Genomic DNA, 19,092 nt, shown 5'->3' with positions numbered 1-19,092 from the left:
TGCCAACAAAAATACAAGGATCACGTCTACCAAGTTTGGGGCCAAAACTCCTTACGAAAAAGTTTTAAAAAATCTCGAACCGTAAAAAGTTTTAAAAATCGTGACAAATACAAAACGAGTTGTCTTGCCATGAAAGTTCACGTGAAGGCTTAAGGGTCCATTGTATGAATTTACAAGCCATAAAAATGGCATTGGCACGTAGAAATATGAAGATGTGCCTAAACCCACCTACCACCCTATCCATCGATGGCTTGCGCATCCCGTCTTTCTGGTCCGCGTAGGCATACGAAGTTCATTCCCAGCCTAAGATCAGACCAAACTGAGGGTTGAGGCAGCAAATAAAGGCGGACCCGACCAATCCCCGACTTGCGCATCCTACCTCTCTGGCCGGTGGAGCTCCCGCACGCTTGTTTCGTGGTTTGACTTAGGCATACAGTGTTCATTACTAGTCTAACATATGGAGTTCACTCCCAGTGTAAGATCAGACCAGATTGAGGGTTGCGGCAGCACATCTTGGGCTCGGGTATGTGCTGGTGCCACATTTTCTCCGTCGGGGCACCATCACCGAAGAACCTGACCGACGACATTGGGGTTCCGACGATCGGAGGGCCGGGGGCCTGTGTACGCACATGATGTGTGATGGGTGCTGGTACTTGGCCCTTATATTGGCCCCCTATCCCTTATCAAACCTCGAGAACTCACACCCCCTTAAAGAGCATTTGAGATTTTACAGGTTTACTGCCAGTAGCCATTAAAGTGTCTGAAATGGGGACACTTTTTTCAAATGGTCACAAAATCTTGTACATTTGGAGTTTTTAGCTGAAGTTTTTTTATGCATGCCAACAAAAATACAAGGATCACGTCTACCAAGTTTGGGGCCAAAACTCCTTCCGAAAAAATTTTAAAAAAACTTGAACCGCAAAAAGTTTTGAAAATCATAAAAAATAGAAAATGAGTCGTCTTGCCATGAAACTTCACGTGAAGGCTTAAGGGACCATTGTATGAATTTACAAGCCATAAAAATGGCATTGGCATGCAGAAATATGAAGACTTGACTAAACCCACCTACCACCCTATCGATCCACGGCTTGCGCATCTCGTCTCTCTGGCCGACGTAGTGCCTGTTCGCCCGCCCGCCCGCTCGTTTCGTCAGTTGGCTTAGGCATACGGAGTTCATTTCCAGTATAAGATTGAACCAGATAGAGGGTTGTGGCAGCAAGATTGACAGCACGTAGAGGGGGACCCGACCGATCCCCGGCTTGCGCATCCCACCTCTCTAGCCGGCTGAGCTCCCGCACGCTCGTTTCATGGGTTGACTTAGGCATACGGAGTTCTTTCATAGTCTAAGCATATGGAGTTCACTCCCAGTGTAAGATCAAACCAGACTGAGGGTTGCGGCAGCACATCCTGGGCTGGGGCATGTGCTGGTGCCACATTTTCTTCGTCGGGGCACCATCGCCGGAGAACCTGACCGGCGGCATTGGGGTTCCGACGATCGGGGGGCTGGGGGGCTGTGTGCGCACATGATGTGCGATGGGTGCTGGTACTTGGCCCTTATATTGGCCCCCTATCCCTCATCAAACCTCAAGAACTCACACCCCCTTAAAGAGCATTTGAGATTTTACAGGTTTGCTGCCAGTAGCCATTAAAGTGTTTGAAATGGGGACATTTTTTTCAAATGGTCACAAAATCTTGTACACTTTGAGTTTTTAGCTGAATTTTTTTGTTCATGTCAACAAAAATACAAGTATCACGTCTACCAAGTTTGGGGCCAAAACTCCTTCCGAAAAAATTTTAAAAAATCTTGAACCGCAAAAATTTCAAAAATCGTGAAAAATAGAAAACGAGTCGTCTTGCCATGAAACTTCACGTGAAGGCTTAAGGGACCATTGCATGAATTTACAAGCCATAAAAATGCCATTGGCATGGAGAAATATGAAGATGTGCCTAAACCCACCTACCACCCTATCGATCCACGGCTTACGCATCCCATCTCTCTGGCCGGCGTAGTGCCCGCCCGCTCGCTTCGTCGGTTGGCTTAGGTATACGGAGTTCATTCCTAGTCTAAGATCAAACTAGACTGAGGGTTGCGGTAGCAGGATCAGCAGCACACAGAGGGGGACCCTGTCGATCCCCGGCTTGCGCATTCTGCCCGTCTGGCCGACTGAGTGCCCACCCGCTCGTTTCGTGGGTTGACTTAGGCATATAGAGTTCATTTCCTGACTAAGCATACAGAGTTCATTCCCAGCCTAAGATCAGACCAGACCGAGGGTTGCGACAGCACATGCTGGGCTCGGGCATGTGCTGGTGCCGTATTTTTCTTCGTTTGGGCACCATCGCTGGAGAACCTGACCGACGGCATTGGGGTTCCGACGATCCGGGGGGCCGAGAGGGTGTGCGCACATGATGTGCGTTGGGTGCTGGTACTTGGCCCTTATATTGGCCCCCTATCCCTCATCAAACCTTGTGAACTCACACCCCCTTGAAGAGCATTTGAGATTTTACAGGTTTGCTGCCAGTAGCCATTAAAGTATCTGAAATGGGGACAGTTTTTTCAAATGGTCACAAAATCTTGTACGCTTCGAGTTTTTAGCTGAATATTTTTGTTCATGTCAAAAAAAAATACAAGTATCTCGTCTACCAAGTTTGGGGCCAAAACTCCTTCCGAAAAAATTTTAAAAAATCTTGAACCGCAAAAAGTTTCAAAAATTGTGAAAAATAGAAAACGAGTCGTCTTGCCATGAAACTTCACGTGAAGGCTTAAGGAACCCTTGCATGAATTTACAAGCCATAAAAATGCCATTGGCATGGAGAAATATGAAGATGTGCCTAAACCCACCTACCACCCTATCGATCCACGGCTTACGCATCCCGTCTCTCTGGCCGGCGTAGTGCCCGCCCGCCCGCTCGCTTCGTCGGTTGGCTTAGGTATACTAGTTCATTCCTAGTCTAAGATCAAACTAGACTGAGGGTTGCGGTAGCAGGATCAGCAGCACACAGAGGGGGACCCTGTCGATCCCCGGCTTGCGCATTCTGCCTGTCTGGCCGAATGAGTGCCCACCCGCTCGTTTTGTGGGTTGACTTAGGCATATAGAGTTCATTCCCTGACAAAGCATACAGAGTTCATTCCCAGCCTAAGATCAGATCGGACCGAGGGTTGCGACAGCACATGCTGGGCTCGGGCATGTGCTGGTGCCATATTTTTCTTCGTTGGGGCACCATCGCTGGAGAACCTGACCGACGGCATTGGGGTTCCAACGATCCGGGGGGCCGGGAGGGTGTGCGCACATGATGTGCGATGGGTGGTGGTACTTGGCCCTTATATTGGCCCCCTATCCCGCATCAAACCTCGAGAACTCACACCCCCTTAAAGAGCATTTGAGATTTTACAGGTTTGTGCCAGTAGCCATTAAAGTGTCTGAAATGGGGACACTTTTTTCAAATGGTCACAAAATCTTGTACACTTCGCGTTTTTAACTGAATTTTTTTATGCATGCCAACAAAAATACAAGGATCACATCTACCAATTTTGGTTCAAAACTCTTTTCGAAAAAATTTGAAAAAATCCCGAACCGCGAAAGGTTTCAAAAATCGTGAAAAATAGAAAACGAGTCGTCTTGCCATGAAACTTCATGTGAAGGCTTAAGGGACCGTTGCATGAATTTACAAGCCATAAAAATGGAATTGGCACATAGAAATATGAAGATGTGCCTAAACCCAACTACCACCCTATCGATCCACGGCTTTCATATCCCGTCACTCTGGCAGGTGTAGTGTCCGCCCGCTTCTTTCGTCGGTTGGCTTAGGCATACAGAGTTCATTCCCAGTCTAAGATCAGACCAGGCCGAGGGCTGTGGCAACAGGATCGGCAGCACGCAGAGGGGGACCCGGTCGATCCCCGGCTTACGCATCCCACCCCTCTGGCCAACTGAGCACCCGCACACTCATTTCATGGGTTGACTTAGGCATACGGAGTTCATTCCCAGTCTAAGATCAGATCGGACCGAGGGTTGCAGCAGCACATGCTGGGCTCGGGCATGTGCTGGAGCCGTATTTTTCATCGTCGGGGCACCATCGTTGGAGCATCGCCGGAGAACCTGACCGATGGCATTGGGGTTTCGTCGATCGGGGGGGCGGGCGGGAGGTGTCCGCATATGATGTGTGATGGGTGCTGGTACTTGGCGCTTATATTGGCCCCCTATCCCTCGTCAAACCTCGAGAACTCACATCCCCTTAAAGAGCATTTGGGATTTTATAGGTTTGCTGCCAGTAGCCATTAAAGTGTCTGAAATGGGGACATTTTTTTCAAATGGTCACAAAATCTTGTACACTTCGAGTTTTTAGCTGAATTTTTTTGTTCATGCCAACAAAAATATAAGGATCACGTCTACCAAGTTTTGGCCAAAACTCCTTCTGAAAAAATTTAAAAAAAACTCGAACTGTAAAAAGTTTCAAAAATCGTGAAAAATAGAAACGAGTTGTCTTGCCATTAAACTTCATGTGAAGGCTTAAGGGACCATTGTATGAATTTACAAGCCATAAAAATGGCATTGGCATGCAAAAATATGAAGATGTGCGTAAACCCACCTACCACCCTATCGATCCACGGCTTACGCATCCCATCTTTCTGGCCGGCGTAGCTCCCGCCCGCCCTCTCATTTTATCGGTTGGCTTATGCATACGGAGTTCATTCCCAGTCTAAGATTGGACCAGACCAAGGGTTGCGATAGTAGGATCAGCACACGTAGAGGGGGACCCGACCGATCCCCGGCTTGCACATCCCGGCCCTCTGGCCGGCTGAGCACCCGCACGCTCATTTCGTGGGTTAGCTTAGGGATACGAAGTTCATTCCCAGTCTAAGCATATGGAGTTCATTCCCAATCTAAGATCGGACCAGACCGAGGGTTGCGGTAGCACATGCTGGGCACAGGCACGTGCTGGTGCCGCATTTTTCTTCACCGGGGCACCATCGCCTGAGCATCGCCAGAGAACCTGACCGACGGCATTGGGGTTCCGACGATCGGAGGGGCCGGGGGGTGTGTGCACATGATGTGCGATGGGTGCTGGTACTTGGCCCTTTTATTGGCCCCCTATCCCTCATCAAACCTCGAGAACTCACACCCCGTTAAAGAGCATTTGAGATTTTACAGGTCTGCTGCCAGTAGCCATTAAAGTTTCTAAAATGGGGACACTTTTTTCAAATCGTCACAAAATCTTGTACACTTCAAGTTATTAGTTGAATTTTTTTGTGCATGCCAACAAAAATACAAGGATCACATCTACCAAGTTTGGGGCAAAAAATCCTTCCAAAAAAATTTTAAAAAATCCTGAACCGTAAAAAGTTTTAAAAATCATGAAAAATAGAAAACGAGTTGTTTTGGCATGAAAGTTCACGTGAAGGCTTAAGGGACCATTGTATGAATTTACAAGCCATAAAAATGGCATTGGCACGTAGAAATATGAAGATGTGCCTAAACCCACAGGATCAAAGGTTACCCCACAGGATCGGTAGCACGCAGAGGGGGACCCGGTCGATCCCCGTCTTACGCATCCCACCCCTCTGGTCGGCTGAGCGCCCGCACGTTCGTTTCATGGGTTGACTTAGGCATACGGAGTTCATTCCTAGTCTAAGCATACAAAGTTCATTCCCAGTCTAAGATCGGACTGGATCGAGGGTTGCGCAGCACATGCTAGGCTCGGGCATGTGCTAGTGCCACATTTTTCTTCACCGGGACACCATCGCCGGAGCATCACCGAGAACCTGACCGACAGCATTGGGGTTTCTGCGATCGGGGGGCCGGGGGGGTGTGCGCACATGATGTTCGTTGCGTGCTAGTACTTGGCCCTTCTATTGGCCCCCTATCCCTCATCAAACCTCAGGAACTCACACCCTCTTAAAGAACATTTGAGATTTTACAGGTTTGCAGCCAGTAGCCATTAAAGTGTCTGAAATGGGGACACTTTTTCAAATGGTCACAAAATCTTGTACACTTCGAGTTTTTAGCTGAATTTTTTTGTGCATGCCAACAAAAATACAAGGATCACGTCTACCAAGTTTGGGGCCAAAAATCCTTCCGAAAAAATTTTAAAAAATCTCAAAAAAATCCTAGAAAAATTTTAAAAAATCCCAAAAAAATTTTAAAAAATCATGAAAAATAGAACACGAGTCGTCTTGCCATGAAACTTCACGTGAAGGCTTAAGAGACCATTGTATGAATTTACAAGCCATAAAAATGGCATTGGCATGCCGAAATATGAAGATGTGCCTAAACCCACCCACCACCCTATCGATTCTCGACTTGCGCATCCCGTCTCTCTGGCTGGCGTAGTGCCCGCCTGCCCGCCCACCCGCTCATTCCCGCACGCTCGTTTCATGGGCTAACTTAGGCATACGGAGTTCATTCCTAGTCTAAGCATATGGAGTTCACTCCCAGTGTAAGATCAGACCAGACCGAAGGTTGTGACAGCATATCCTGGGCTGGGGCATGTGCTGGTGCCACATTTTCTTCGTCGGGGCACCATCGCCGGAGAACCTGACCGACGGCATTGGGGTTCCGACGATCGGGGGGGCCGGGGGGTGTGCGCACATGATGTGCGATGGGTGCTGATACTTGGCCCTTATATTGGCCCCCAATCCCTCATCAAACCTCGAGAACTCACCCCCCCTTGAAGAGCATTTGAGATTTTACAGGTTTGCTGCCAATAGCCATTAAAGTGTCTGAAATGGGGACACTTTTTTCAAATGGTCACAAAATCTTGTACACTTCGAGTTTTTAGCTGAATTTTTTTGATGCATGCCAAAAAAAATACAAGGATCACGTCTACAAAGATTGGGGCCAAAACTCCTTCCGAAAAAATTTTAAAAAATCCCGAACTACAAAAAGTTTTGAAAATCATGAAAAATAGAAAACGAGTCATCTTGACATGAAACTTCATGTGAAGGCTTAAGGGACTATTGTATGAATTTACAAGCCATAAAAATGGAATTGGCACGTAGAAATATGAAGATGTGCCAAAACCCACCTACCACCCTGTCGATCCATGGCTTGCGCATCCCGTCTCTCTGGCCGACGTAGTGCCCGCCCGCCCACCCGCTCGTCTCGTCGTTTAGCTTAGGCATACGGAGTTCATGCCCAGTCTAAGATCGGACCAGACCAAGGGTTGCGGTAGCAGGATCGACAGCACCCAGATAGGGACCCGACTGATCCCCGGCTTGCGCATCCCGCCCGTCTGGCAGGCAGAGTGCCCGCACGCTTGTTTCATGGGTTGACTTAGGCATACGGAGTTCATTCCCAGTCTAAGCATACGGAGTTCATTCCTAGTCTAAGATCGGATCAGACCGAGGGTTGCGGTAGCACATGCTGGGCTCGGGCATGTGCTGGTGCCTCATTTTTCTTCACCGGGGCAGGTTTACCGGAGCATCGCCGGAGAACCTGACCGACGGCATAGGGGTTCTGACGATCGGGGGGGGCCGAGGGGGTGTGCACACATGATGTGCGATGGGTGCTGGTACTTGGCCATTATATTGGCCCCCTATCACTCATCAAACCTCGAGAACTCACACCCCCTTAAAGAGCATTTGAGATTTTACAGGTTTGCTACCAGTAGCCGTTAAAGTGTTTGAAATGGGGACACTTTTTTCAAATGGTCACAAAATCTTGTACACTTCGAGTTTTTAGCAGAATTTTTTTGTGCATGCCAAAAAAAGTACAAGGATCACATCTTCCAGTTCTGGGGCCAAAACTCCATCCAAAAAAATTTAAAAAAATACCGCACCGTAAAAAGTTTCAAAAATCATGAAAAATAGAAAACAAGTCGTCTTGCCATGAAACTTTACGTGAAGGCTTAAGGGACCATTGTATGGATTTACAAGCCATAAAAATGGCATTGGCATGTAGAAATATAAAGATGTGCCTAAACCCACCTACAACCCTATCGATCCACGGCTTACGCACCCGTCTCTCTGGCCGGCATAATGCCCGCCTGCCCGCCCGCCTGCTCGTTTCGTCGGATGGCTTAGGGATACTGAGTTTATTCCTAGTCTAAGATCAGACCAAACTGAGGGTTGCAGTAGCAGGATCTACAGCACGCAGAGGGGGACCCGACCGATCCTCGGCTTACGCATCCCGCCCCTCTGGCCGGCTGGGCGCCCACACGCTCGTTTCGTGGGTTGACTTAGGCATACGGAGTTCATTCTCAGTCTAAGCATACGGAGTTCATTCCCAGTCTAAGATCAGATGGGACCGAGGGTTGCGGCAGCACATGCTAGGCTCGGGCATGTGCTGGTGCCACATTTTTCTTCGTTGAGGCACCATTACAGGAGCATCGCCGGAGAACCTGACTGGCGGCATTGGGGTTCCGACGATCGAGGGGGCCGAGGGGGGTATGCACACATGATGTGCGATGGGTGCTGGTACTTGGCCCTTATATTGGCCCCCTATCCCTCATCAAACCTCAAGAACTCACACCCCCTTAAAGAGCATTTGAGATTTTACGGGTTTGCTGCCAGCAGCCATTAAAGTGTCTGAAATGGGGACACTTTTTTCAAATGGTCACAAAATCTTGTACACTTCGAGTTTTTAGCTTAATTTTTTTGTGCATGCCAACAAAAATACAAGGATCATGTCTACCAAGTTCGGGGCCAAAACTCCTTCCAAAAAAATTTTAAAAAATCCCGAACGGCAAAAAGTTTCAAAAATCATGAAAAATAGAAAACAAGTCGTCTTGCCATGAAACTTCACGTGAAGGCTTAACGGACCATTGTATGAATTTACAAGCCATAAAAATGGCATTGGCATGCAGAAATATGAAGATGTGCGCAAACCCACCTACCGCCCTATCGATTCATGACTTGCGTATCCCGTCTCTCTGGCGGACGTAGTGCCTGCCCGCCCGTCCGCCCGCTCGTTTCGTAGGTTGGCTTAGGAATACGGAATTTATTCCCAGTCTAAGATTAGATCGAATCAAGGGTTGCATCAGCAGGAGCGATAGCACGCAAAGGGGGACCCGATCGATCCCCGGGTTGCGATCCTGCCCCTCTGCCCGGCTGAGCGCCCGCATGCTCATTTCATGCGTTGACTTAGGCATACGGAGTTCATTCCCAGTCTAAGCATACGGAGTTCGTTCACAGTCTAAGATCGGATCGGACTGAGGGTTGCGACAGCACTTACTGGGCATGGGCATGTGCTGGTGCTGCATTTTTCTTCGTCGGGGCACCATCGCCGGAGCATCGTCGGAGAACCTGACCGGCGGCATTGAGGTTTCGGTGATCGGGGGGGTCGGGGGGTGTGCACACATGATGTGCGATGGGTGCTTGTACTTGGCCCTTATATTAGCCCCCTATCCCTCATCAAACCTCGAGAACTCACACCTCCTTAAAGAGCATTTGAGATTTTACAGGTTTACTGCCAGTAGCCGTTTAAGTGTTTGAAATGGTGACACTTTTTTCAAATGGTCACAAAATCTTATACACTTCAAGTTTTTAGCTGAATTTTTTTGTGCATCCCAAAAAAAATACAAGGATCACAACTACCAAGTTTCGGGCCAAATCTCCTTCCGAAAAAATTTTAAAAAATCCGAAACCACAAAAAGTTTGAAAATCGTGAAAAATAGAAAAAGAGTTGTCTTGCCATGAAACTTCACGTGAAGGCTTAAGGGACCATTGTATGAAGTTACAAGCCATAAAAATGGCATTGGAACATAGAAATATGAAGATGTGCCTAAACCCACCTACCAACCTATCGATCCACGGCTTGCGCATCCCGTCTCTCTGGCTGGCGCAGAGCTCGCCCGCCCGCTCGCCTGCTCGTTTCATTAGTTGGCTTAGGCATACGGAGTTCATTCCCAGTCTAAGACCAAATCAGACCAAGGGTTAAGGCAGTAGGATCGACAGCATGCAGAGGGGGACCCGGTTGATCCCAGGCTTGCACATACCACCCCTCTGGCCGACTGAGCGCCCGCACGCTCGTTTCGTGGGTTGACTTAGGCATACGAAGTTCATTCCCAGACTAAGCATACAGAGTTCATTCCCAGTCTAAGATCGGACCGATCCGAGGGTTATGGCAGCACATACTGGGCTCGGGCATGTGCTGGTGCCGTATTTTTCTTCGTCGGGGTACCCTCGTCGAAGCATCATCGGAGAACCTGACCGACGGCACTGGGGTTCCTGTGATCGGGGGGGCCGAGGGGGTGTGCGCACATGATGTGCGATGGGTGCTGGTACTTGGCCCTTATATTGGCCCCCTATCCCTCATCAAACCTCGAGAACTCACACCCCCTTAAAGAGCATTTGAGATTTTACAGGTTTGCTACCAGTAGCCATTAAAGTGTCTGAAATGGGGACACTTTTTTCAAATGGTCACAAAATCTTGTACACTTCGAGTTTTAAGCTGAATTTTTTTATGCATCCCAACAAAAATAAAAGGATCACGTCTACCAAGTTTTGGGCCAAATCTCCTTCCAAAAAAATTTTAAAAAATCCCAAACCACAAAAAGTTTAAAAATCGTGAAAAATAGAAAATGAGTCGTCTTGCCATGAAACTTCTCGTGAAGGCTTAAGGGACCATTGTATGAATTTACAAGGCATAAAAATGGCATTGGCACGTAGAAATATGAAGATGTGCCTAAAACCACCTACCACCCTATTGATCCATGACTTGCGCATCCCGTCTCTCTGGCCGATGTAGTGCCCGCCCGCCCGTCCGCTCATTTTGTCGGTTGGCATACGGAGTTCATTCCTAGTCTAGGATTAGTCCGGACCGAGGGTTGTGGCAGCAGGATTGGCAGCACATAGAGGGGGACCCGGTGGATCCCCGGCTTGAGCATCCTGCCCCTCTGGCCGGCTGAGCACCTGCACGCTCGTTTCGTGGGTTGACTTAGGCATACGGAGTTCATTCCCAGTCTAAGCATAGGGATTTCATTCCCAGTCTAAGATCGAAATGGATCGAGGGTTGCGGCAGCACATGCTGGGCTGAGGCATGTGCTGGTGCCGCATTTTTCTTCGTCAGGGCACCATCGCCAGGGCATCAACGGAAAACCTAACCGACGACATTGGGGTTCCGACAATCGGGGGGCCCAACGGGGGTGTGCGCACATGATGTACGATGGGTGCTGGTAGTTGGCCCTTATATTGGCCCCCTATCCGTCATCAAACCTCAAGAACTCACACCCCCTTAATGAGCATTTGAGATTTTACAGGTTTGCTGCGAGTAGCCATTAAAGTGTCTAAAATGGGGACACTTTTTTCAAATGGTCACAAAATCTAGTACACTTAGAGTTTTTAGCTGAATTTTTTTTTTTGCATGCCAAAAAGAATACAAGGATCACGTCTACCAAGTTTGGGGCTAAAACCCCTTCCGAAAAAATTTTAAAAAATCCTGAACCAGAAAAAGTTTCAAAAATTGTGAAAAATAGAAAACGAGTCGTCTTGCCATGAAACTTCACGTGAAGGCTTAAGGGACCATTGTATGAATTTACAAGCCATAAAAATTGCATTGGCATGCAGAAATATGAAGATGTGGCTAAACCCACCTACCACCCTATCCATCTGCGGCATTGGGGTTCCGACGACCGAAGGGTCGGGGGGTGTACGCACATGATGTGCGATGGGTGCTGGTACTTGGCCCTTATATTGGCCCCCTATCCCTCATCAAACCTCGAGAACTCACACCCCCTTAAAGAGCATTTGAGATTTTACAGGTTTGCTGCCACTAGCCATTAAAGTGTCTAAATTGGGGACACTTTTTTCAAACGGTCACAAACTCTTCTCCACTTCAATTTTTTAGCTGAATTTTTTTGTGCATCCAACAAAAATACAAGGATCACCTCTACCAAATTTGGGGACAAAACTCTTTCTAAAAAAATTTAAAAAAATCCCGAACCGTAACAAGTTTCGAAAATCATGAAGAATTTTAAAAAATTCCCAGTCTAAGATCGGACCGGACCGAGGGTTGCGACAACACATGCTGGGCTCGGGCATGTGCTGGTGCCACATTTTTCTTCATCGGGGCGCCATTGTCGGAGCATCGCTGGAGAACCTGATCGGCGGCACTGGGGTTTCGGTGATCGGGGGGCCGAAGGGGGGGTGTGCACACATGATGTGCAATGGGTGCTGGTACTTGGCCCTTATATTGGCCCACTATCCCTCATCAAACCTCTAGAACTCACACCCCCTAAAAGATCTTTTGAGATTTTACAGGTTTGTTGCCAGTAGCCATTAAAGTGTCTGAAATGGGGACACTTTTTTCAAATGGTCACAAAATCTTGTACACTTTGAGTTTTTAATTGAATTTTTTTATGCATGCCAACAAAAATACAAGGATCACGTCTACAAAGTTTGGGGCCAAAACTCCTTCTGAAAAAATTTTAAAAAATTCCGAACCGCAAAAAGTTTCAAAAATTATGAAAAATAGAAAACGAGTCGTCTTGCCATGAAACTTCACGTGAAGGCTTAAGGGACCTTTGTATGAATTTACAAGCTATAAAAATGGCATTCCCATGCAGAAAATATGAAGATGTGCCGAAACCCACCTACCACTCTATCGATCCACGACTTGCGCATCTTGTCTCTCTGGCCGGCATAATGCCCGCCCGCCCGTCCGCCCGCCCGCTCGTTTCATCGGTTGGCTTAGGCAGACGGAGTTCATTCCCAGTCTGAGGTCAGATCGGACTGAGGGTTGCGGCAGTAAGATTGGCAGCACACGAAGGGGGACCCGATCGATCCCTGGTTTATGCATCCCACCCCTCTGGCCGATTGAGCGCCCGCACGCTCGTTTTGTGTGTTGACTTATGCATACGGAGTTCATTCCCAGTCTAAGCATACGGAGTTCATTCCTAGTCTAAGATTGGACCAGACCGAGGGTTGCAACAGCACATGCTGGGCTCGAGCATCTGTCGGCGCTGCATTTTTCTCCGCCGGGGCACCATCGTCAGAGAACCTGACCAGCGGTATTGGGGTTCCTGCGATCGGGGGGCCTGTGGGGTGTGCGCACATGATGTGTGATGGGTGCTGGTACTTGGCCTTTATATTGGCCCCCTATGCCTCATCAAACCTCGAAAACTCACACCCCCGTAAAGAGCATTTGAGATTTTATAGGTTTGCTGCCAATAGCCATTAAAGTGTCTAAAATGGGGACACTTTTTTCAAATGGTCACAAAATCTTGTACATTTCGGGTTTTTAGCTGAATTTTTTTGTGCATGCCAAAAAAAAATACAAGGATCACGTCTACCAAGTTTGGTGCCAAAAGAACTTTCGAAAAAATTTTAAAAAATCCCAAACCGCAAAAAGTTTCAAAAATCATGAAAAATAGAAAACGAGTCGTAATGCCATGAAACTTCACGTGAAGGCTTAAAGGACCATTGTATGAATTTAGAAGCCATAAAAATGGCATTGGCATGAAGAAATATGAAGATGTGCATAAACCCACCTACCACCCTATCGATCCACGGCTTGCGCATCCTGTCTCTCCGGCCGGCGTAGTGCCCGCCCTCTTGCCCACCCGTCTGCTCATTTCGTCGGTTGGCTTAGGCATACGGAGTTCATTCCCAGTCTAAGATCAGACCGGACCGAGGGTTAGGGTAGCAGGATCGGTAGCATGTAGAGGGGACCCGGCCGATCCCTGGCTTGTGCATCCCGTCCCTCTGGCCGGCTGAGCGCCGTTACGCTTGTTTCGTGGGTTGACTTAGGCATACGGAGTTCATTCCCAGTCTAAGATCGGATCGGACCGAGGGTTACGGCAGCAAATGCTGGGCTCGGGCATGTGCTGGTTCCGCATTTTTCTTCGTCGGGGCACCATCGTCGGAGCATCGCCGGAGAACCTAACCGGCGATATTAGGGTTCTGGCAACCGGGGGGGTGTGCGCACATAATGTGCGATGGTTGCTGGTGCTTGGCCCTTATATTGGCCCCCTATCCCTCATCAAACCTCAAGAACTCACACCGCCTGAAAGAGCATTTGAGATTTTACAGGTTTGCTGCCAGTAGCCATTAAAGTGTCTGAAATGGGGACACTTTTTTCAAATGGTCACAAAATCTTGTACACTTCGAGTTTTTAGCTGAATTTTTTTGTGCATACCAACAAAAATACAAGGATCACGTCTACCAAGTTTGGGGCTAAAGCTCTTTCCGAAAAAATTTTAAAAAATCTCGAACTGTAAAAGGTTTCGAAAATCATGAAAAATAGAAAACAAGTCGTCTTACCATGAAACTTCACGTGAAGGCTTAAGGGACCATTGTATGAATTTACAAGCCATAAAAATGGCATTGGCATGCAGAAATATGAAGATGTGACCAAACCCACCTACCACCCTATTGATCCACGGCTTGCGCATCATGTCTCTCTAGCCGGCGTAGTGCCCGCCAGCCCGCCCGCCCGCTCGTTTCGTTGGTTGGCTTAGGCATACGGAGTTCATTCCCACTCTAAGATCGGACCGGACCGAGGGTTGCGGCAGCACTTGCTGGGCTCAGGCATGTGCTGGTGCCACTTTTTTCTTCGTCAGGGCACCATTGCCAGAGCATCATCGGAGAACCTGACCGGTTGCTTTGGGGTTCCGATGATCGGGGGGGCCGGGGGGTGTGCACACATGATGTGTGAAGGGTGCTGATACTTGGCCCTTATATTGGCTCCTATAACTCATCAAACCTCGAGAACTCACACCCCCTTAAAGAGCATTGGAGATTTTACAGGTTTGCTGCCAGTAACCATTAAAGTGTATGAAATGCGGACACTTTTTTCAAATGGTCACGAAATCTTGTACACTTCGAGTTTTTAGCTGAATTTTTTTATACATGCCAACAAAAATACAAGGATCATGTCCACCAAGTTTGGGGCCAAAACTCGTTCCAAAAAAATTTTAAAAAATCCTAAAAAGTCCTGAAAAATAGAAAACGAGTCGTCTTGCCATGAAACCTCACGTGAAGGCTTAAGGGACCATTGTATGAATTTACAAGCCATAAAAATGGCACTGGCACGTAGAAATATGAAGATGTGCCTAAACCCACCTACCACCCTATCGATCCACGACTTGCGCATCCTGTTTCTTTGGTCGGAGCAGTGCCCGCCCGTCCGCCCGCCCGTTCCTTTCGTCGGTTGGCTTAGGCATACGAAGTTCATTCCCAGCCTAAGATCGAACCGCACTGAGGGTTACGGTAGTAGGATCGATAGCACACAGAGGGGGACCCGACCGATCCCCGACTTACGCATCCCACCCTTCTGGTTGGCTGAGCGCCCGCACGCTCATTTCGTATGTTGACTTAGGCATACGGAGTTCATTCTCAGTCTAAGCATATAGAGTTCATTCCCAGACTAAGATCGGACCAGACCGAGGGTTGCGACAGAACATGCTGGGCTCGAGCATGTGCCGGTGTCGCATTTTTCTTCGCCAGGGCACCATCGTCGGAGCATCGCCGGAGAACTTGACCGACGGCATTTGGGTTCCGACGATCGGGGGGCTGGGGGGTATGCACACATGATATGCGATGGGTGCTGGTACTTGGCCCTTATATTGGCCCCCTATCCCTCATCAAACCTCTAGAACTCACATCAAACCTCGAGTTTTTAGCTGAATCTTTTTGTGCATGCCAAAAAAAATACAAGGATCACATCTACAAAGTTTGGGCCCAAAACTCCTTCCGAAAAAATTTTAAAAACTCTTGAACCGCAAAAAGTTTCCAAAATCGTGAAAAATAGAAAACGAGTCATCTTGCCATGAATCTTCACGTGAAAGCTTAAGGGACCATTGTATGAATTTACAAGCCATAAAAATGGCATTGGCATGCAAAAATATGAAGATGTGCCTAAACCCACCTACCACCCTATCGATCCACGGCTTGCACATCCCGTCTCTCTGGTCGACGTAGTGCCCGTCCGCCCGCCCGCCCGTTCATTTTGTCAGTTGGCTTAGGCATATGGAGTTCATTCCTGGTCTAAGATTGGACCAGACTGAGGGTTGCGGCAGCAGGATCGGTAGCACGTAGAAGGCGACCCGGTCGATCCCCGACTTGCGCATCCCGCCCCTCTGGCTGGCTGAGCACCCGCACGCTCATTTCATGGGTTGACTTAGGCATATGGAGTTCATTCCCAGTCTAAGATCGGACCGGACCGAGGGTTGTGGCAGCACATGCTGGGCTCGGGCATGTGCTGGAACCACATTTTTCTTCGTCGGGGCACAATCGTCGGAGCATCGTCGGAGAACCTGACCGGCGACATTGGGGTTCCGGTGATCGGGGGGGCCAGGTGGTGTGCGCACATGATTTGAGATGGGTGCTGGTACTTGGCCCTAATTTTGGCCCCTTATCCCTCATCAAACCTCGAGAACTCACACCCCTTTAAGGAGCATTTGAGATTTTACAGGTTTGCTGCCAGTAGCCATTAAAGTGTCTGAAATGGGGATACTTTTTTCAAATGGTCACAAAATCTTGTACACTTCGAGTTTTTAGCTGAATTTTTTTGTGCATGCCAACAAAAATACAAGGATCACGTCTACCAAGTTTGGGGCTGAACATCCTTCCAAAAAAATTTAAAAAAATCTCGAACTGCAAAAAGTTTCAAATATCCTGAAAAATAGAAAACGAGTCGTCTTGCCATGAAACTTCGCGTGAAGGCTTAAGGGACCATTGTATGAATTTACAAGCCATAAAAATGGCATTGGCACACAGAAATATAAAGATGTGCCTAAACCCACCCACCACCCTATCGATCCACGGCTTGCACATCCATCTCTTTAGCCGGCGTAGTGCCCGCCCGCCCACCCGCCCGCTCATTTCGTCGGTTGGCTTAGGCATACGGAGTTCATTCCCAATCTAAGATCGGACCGGTTTGAGGGTTGCGGTAGTAGGATTGGCAGCATGCAGAAGGGGACCCAGCCAATCCTCGGCTTGCGCATCCAGCCCCTTTGGCCGGCTGAGTGCCCGCACGCTCATTTCGTTGGTTGACTTAGGCAAACAGAGTTCATTCCCAGTCTAAGCATACGAAGTTCATTCCCAGTCTAAGCATATGGAGTTCATTCCCAGTCTAAGATCAAACTGGACCAAGGGTTGCGACAGCACATGCTGGGCTTGGGCATGTGCTGGTGCCACATTTTTTTCATTGGGGCACCATCACCGGAGCATCGTCGGAGAACCTAACCGACGGCATCGGGGTTTCGATGATCTAGGTGCCCGGGGGGTGTGCGCACATGATGTGCGATGGGTGCTGGTACTTGGCCCTTCTATTGGCCCCCTATCCCTCATCAAACCTCGGAACTCACACCCCCTTAAAGAGCATTTGAGATTTTACAGGTTTGCTGCCAGTAGCCATTAAAGTGTCTGAAATGGGGACACCTTTTTCAAATGGTCACAAAATCTTGTACACTTCGAGTTTTTAGCTGAATTTTTTTGTGCATGCCAACAAAAATAAATGGATCACTTCTACCAAGTTTTGGCCAAAACTCCTTCCAAAAAAATTTTAAAAAATCTCAAACTATAAAAAGTTTTGAAAATCGTGAAAAATAGAAACGAGTTGTCTTGCCATGAAACTTCACGTGAAGGCTTAAGGGACCATTATATGAATTTACAAGCCATAAAAATGGCATCGGCACCCAAAAATATGAAGATGTGAGTAAACCCACCTACCACCCTATCGATCCACGGCTTGCGCATCCCATATTTCTGGCCGGCATAGTACCTGTCCGCCCGCCTGCTCGTTCGCTCATTTCATCGGTTGGCTTAGGCATACAGAGTTCATTCCCAGTCTAAGATCGAACCAGATTGAGGGTTATGGTAGCAGCATCGGCAGCACATAGAGGGGGACCCGATCGATCCCCGACTTGCGCATCCTGCCCCTTTGCCTGGCTGAGCACCCGTACGCTCGTTTCGTGGGTTAGCTTAGGCATTCGGAGTTCATTCCCAGTCTAAGCATACGGAGTTCATTCCTAGTCTAAGATCGGATCGGACCAAGGGTTGCGGTAGCACATACTGGGCACGGGCATGTGCTGGTGCCGCATTTTTCTTCGTCGGGGCACCATTGCCGGAGCATCGTAGGAGAACCTGATCGATGACATTGGGGTTCCGACGTTCAGGGGGGCCGAGGGGGTGTGTGCACATGATATGAGAAGCGTGCTGGTACTTGGCCCTTTTATTGGCCCCATATCCCTCATCAAACCTCGAGAACTCTCACCCCCTTAAATAGCATTTGAGATTTTACAGGTTTGCTGCCAGTAGCCATTAAAGTGTCTGAAATGGGGTCACTTTGTTCAAATGGTCACAAAATCTTGTACACTTCGAGTTTTTAGTTGAATTTTTTTATGCATGCGAACAAAAATACAAGGATCATGTCTACCAAGTTTGGGGCAAGAAATCCTTCTGAAAAAATTTTAAAAAATCTCGAACTGCAAAAATGTTTGAAAATCGTGAAAAATAGAAAACGAGTCGTCTTGCCATGAAACTTCACGTGAAGGCTTAAGGGACCATTGTATGAATTTACAAGCCATAAAAATGGCATTAGCACACAGAAATATGAAGATGTGCCTGAACCCACCTACCACCCTATCGATCGACGGCTTGCGTATCCCGTCTCTCTGGCCGGCGTAGTGCCCTCCCGCCCGCCCGCCCGCTCGTTTCGTCGGTTCGCTTAGGCATACGGAGTTCATTCCCAGTCTAAGATCAGACTAGACCGAGGGTTGCGGCAGCAAGATCGGCAGCACGCAGAGGGGTACCCGGTAGGTCCCCGGCTTGTGCAACCTACCCCTCTGGCCGGATGAGCGCCTGAACACTCGTTCCATGGGTTTACTTAGGCATACGGAGTTCATTCCTAGTCTAAGCATATGGAGTTTATTCCCAGTCTAAGATCGGATCGGACCGAGGGTTACGGTAGCACATACTGGGCTCGGGCATGTCCTGGTGCCACATTTTTCTCCACCAGGGCACCATCACCGGAGCATCGTCGGAGAAGCTGACCAGCGGCATTGGGGTTTCGACGATCGGGGGGGTCGGGGGGTGTGCGCACATGATGTGCGATGGGTGCTGGTACTTGGCCCTTATATTGGCCCCCTATCCCTCATCAAACCTCAAGAACTCACATCCCCTTAAAGAGCAATTGAGATTTTACAAGTTTGCTG

Source organism: Durio zibethinus, chromosome 1 (assembly GCF_047325235.1).
Source record: "Durio zibethinus cultivar Kanyao isolate XHJ-2024 chromosome 1, ASM4732523v1, whole genome shotgun sequence".
Lineage (NCBI taxonomy): Eukaryota > Viridiplantae > Streptophyta > Magnoliopsida > Malvales > Malvaceae > Durio > Durio zibethinus.
Note: the sequence above shows the minus strand (reverse complement) of the source record.